The 3,719-nt window shown below is 49.0% G+C and overlaps 1 long non-coding RNA gene across 1 annotated transcript; it reads left to right on the forward strand.

Moving 5' to 3' along the window:
* Positions 1 to 340: 340 nt before the first annotated feature.
* On the forward strand, positions 341 to 1,605 carry LOC110322853. The gene is made up of 2 exons (XR_002380606.1): positions 341 to 370; positions 1,205 to 1,605. It is a non-coding gene; the product is annotated as an uncharacterized LOC110322853 (long non-coding RNA).
* The last annotated feature ends 2,114 nt before the right edge of the window (positions 1,606 to 3,719 follow it).

Raw genomic sequence — 3,719 nt, forward strand, 5'->3', positions numbered from 1 at the left:
AGTTTCCATTGGGCTGGGACTTTCCAAGTAGGATTTTACCCAATAACCTATATGAAAATTTTGTGCTGTCTTCCTGACCTTGAGCAAGGGAGACTGACAGGGCCCTGGCCAGTGAGATCCTTTAGCAGCTAAGCAACAGGCTGAAGTAGCTTCTGTGTTGGGCAAGGAGGTTGATTTGACTGCTAAGGGAGATAGCAGTCAGTGGGGGCAACTCATTGGAACCCCAAGGTTGCCTAGGCTCCTCCACCAGGCTTCTAACCCTCTGAGCCTACCAGTGGGGGATCAAGCAGACCTGTAAAGCAAGACCTCGCATCCCACAGGCGCGGAGAATTGGGTTATGGCACTAAGCAATGGGTTCCCATCAGCCAAGGTTTTAGACACTAACGGGTGTGTGAGCTGGATGGCGACCATGATGACCAAGTTAGATCTCATGGCGCTCCCAAAGTGAGGCTAGCAGCCTTGACGCTTTGTGTCGCCCTCCTGGGGGGCTGGTGTTAGAAACCTTTCCTCCGCTTCCTCTAACCCCTGTGGCTTCCTTCCTTCCTTGAGGCCGCCTTTTGCCAATGACATCATGGAGCACCTTGCCCACTGGGGTTCTTCTGTTGGGCGTGGTTGATGGGAAGTGTTGAAGGAGATTAGAGGGAAGACGTGTGTTTTCTTTGGTTTCCAGGTCAACGCCTCTGGAAGGTCCTCAGCTTCTGGAGGGTGGTCCTCCTTCTTTGCAAAACTCTTTCTGGGCTCCGTTAACCACCCTGTCTCTTGCCTCTTCCTGTCTATCCAGACAGTTCACTGTTACAAAACCTCTGAGAGATGTCCTATAGGCTCCTCTTACCTCTGTAAATATTATGAATCTCTTTTCAAATCCCTCAGTTGCTGACAGACCCTGTGGCTGATCCACAGGGCCTGGCCAATGGTGGTACTGCCTAGAACTCTCAATCCAGGGCAAATGGAGCAAAATAGGAATCATGGCTGAGAGTTCAGCTGTAGTAGGTGTGACAGGGACTGTGGCTATGGGGTTGGGTCCAGTGTCAGCTGTGTCCTGTTGTCGTGGACATAGCATCCTGCCGAGGTCATTTATTCTCCTTTGGGCCTTTAACAGGGCCTCGGTTTTTGCTTTTTTTTTTTTTTTTTTTTTTTTTAGTTCCAATGTTTCAGCCTCCCAATAATTCCTTGTTCCTCCAACATCATTGGGGGGGGGGGGGAGGAAATGATGCTGATGAATTTTAAAGTCCATGTAGTCGGAGATGTCCTGATGCCTGCCACCAAGAACTTGAACCTGCCACGCAGATGCTTGGTGTCTGGCCCAAAGCATTGTTTAGCGGAATGAGAGATTATAGGGCTCTTTACAAGTGAGCACCTACCACGTATGTGGGTAAAGGTTGACTACACAACCACCGTTTTGTAAAAAATGTGTTAACCACCAGAAAAATACCACAAACCATCAGAGAAGATTTGGTCTAGATATCCTGGAGATATTGAGGCAACAAACAAAAACAAACAAAACCCCCAAACAAACAAAAAAAAATCCCAAACAAACAACAAGACCAAGAGCGTGTTTCAGTCCATTTACTTTTTACCAGACAAGAAATAAAAACTCTTCCTGGCTTGGGTTCTTATTGCTTATATTATTGGTGGGACACATTTCTTTAGTATTTATTCTTTTCTTTCATCTTTACAACAAGTCTCCCTAAGTAGGAAGGCTGAGAAGTGAACAGCCTGAGCACACACAGCCAATACTGGCAGGGTTTGTACCCAGAGAACAACCACTCATGGGTACACTGTGCTTATCTGTTCAGGGAGACCTTGAGTTCTGACCTTATGCCAGGCCTGGGCACCACGTTTAAGATTCAGATGCAGATGGAACAGCGTCCGTACCATTGGGGTTCACTGAAGTGGTCCAGGCAAGAGATGATGAGACACTGAAAGCCAGAGAAGACTAAGCTCTTAAGGAAAAATCCATAAGGCTTTGTGATCGATTAATATGAAAGGGGTCAGGGGGGAGAAGAGAGAAATGTATTTAGAAGGATTTCTAGGTTTTAGACTCAAACACGGGAGAATTGCATGGTTGTTGCTGGGACAGAAAATCAGAAAAGGTTGTAGAAAAGGCGAAGGAGGTAGGAGGTGTGAAGGAGAGAGCTGGAGACCAGGCGACTGGGGACAGAGTGAAGTTTGAAGGCAAAACAGCTCTTGTTAGGTGTATGCCCTCAATGATGCTTGAGCCAGGACAGACAAAAGCCAAGGTTGGCTTGGAAGCCTCAAGTACCAAGTAGTAACAGAACTTTGAGCCTTCAGCCTCCTTCAATTGGAGCTGTGCAGGCTCTACATGAGGAGAGTTGTGCTTTCTGGGTCCCCACAGCTGGCTTTGAAGGGCTCCCTTCATCTCCCCTGTTACTTCCTGGGCTCAGGTTCAGCATTTAGTCGATCTTCTCATTAGGAGGAACTGCTCTGTGGGCCTGCAGGATCATTCAATACAGTAAGCAAGCCAACCTCAGGGGTTCCTTGGGTAATGAGTACTTAAGCCCGCCATTAGCCACCGTTAGAGCTGAGTTTACTTTTTGCTTACTGATCACCAGCTATGGGGCTGGCTGGGTTGGCCAGATGGAGAGGTGTGTGGATCCTTTCCAGGCTCCTCTCCAGAGACTCCTGGAATCAGGCTGCTGTGTCCCTGGGGTCAGGATTAGTTTCAGTTCGCTGGGCAAGCACAGGTAGGAATCTATGCTTGATGGGTTTGGGAGGAGGGAGGGCTAGAATCTATGGCTCTGGCTCCTTTCAAGTGTGTGTTTCTGTGTGTGTGTTTAAGGAAGCCCATCGTCTGCTCTAAAGGGTGCATGATTCAGGCTTAGAAGCCCCCGTTTGTATACTTTGAGTGACTTCAGAATCCCTTCCCTTTCCATCCCTGGATGTCTATGAGATCACATGGAAAAGGGAAGACTTAAGTTTTCTGCCTCCCCCAGCTCCTGAAAAAAAATCTTGTGGGGCTGGTGAGGTACCCCAGATGTTGGGCTGCATCTCTGGGTACCCTGCTCTCCTCCAGGGGCTTCTGCTGATCCACTGGGAGTGGCAGGCTGCTGCAGGTGCCATGGCTGCTATATGCAGGTGCTGGAGTCTTCTGACAGTGTCCCCACTATGCTGGGCATAGCAGCATCTCTCCCCCTCTGTACACAAGGGCAGAGCTCTGCTGCTGGTCTGCCAGGACCATTCCGCTGTCTCACTGTGATAGCATTAGGCTCTGGTACTGCTGTCATCTCAGGGGATAGAGCCCTAAGCCCGAAGAACATCTGTAATGATGGGAGTGAGCAGGGGAGAAAGGTTTTTTAACATGTTAGAGGCTCCTAAAAGTTTCATAAGGTCTGCTGAAACATGCCTTCTAGTGTATTATGACATGGTCTTAGTCAGTGTTCTACTACTGGAAAGAGACACCTTGACCGGGCCAACTCTTATAAAGGAAAGCATTTCACTGGGGCTGGCTGGCGGTTTCAGAGGGTTAGTCCATTATCATCATGGTGGGGAGCATGGTGGCTCACAGGCAGACATGGTGCTGGAGAAGGAGCTGAGAGTTCTCCATCTGGATTCACAGGCAACAGAAATGAGAGACAGCTGAGCGTGGTGGCACATGCCTTTAATCCCAGCACTTGGGAGGCAGAGGCAGGTGGAGCCTGGCCTACAGAGTGAGTTCCAGGACAGCCAGGGTTATACAGAGAAACCCTGTCTCGAAAAAC

This window comes from Mus pahari, chromosome 6, assembly GCF_900095145.1.
Source record: "Mus pahari chromosome 6, PAHARI_EIJ_v1.1, whole genome shotgun sequence".
NCBI lineage: Eukaryota > Metazoa > Chordata > Mammalia > Rodentia > Muridae > Mus > Mus pahari.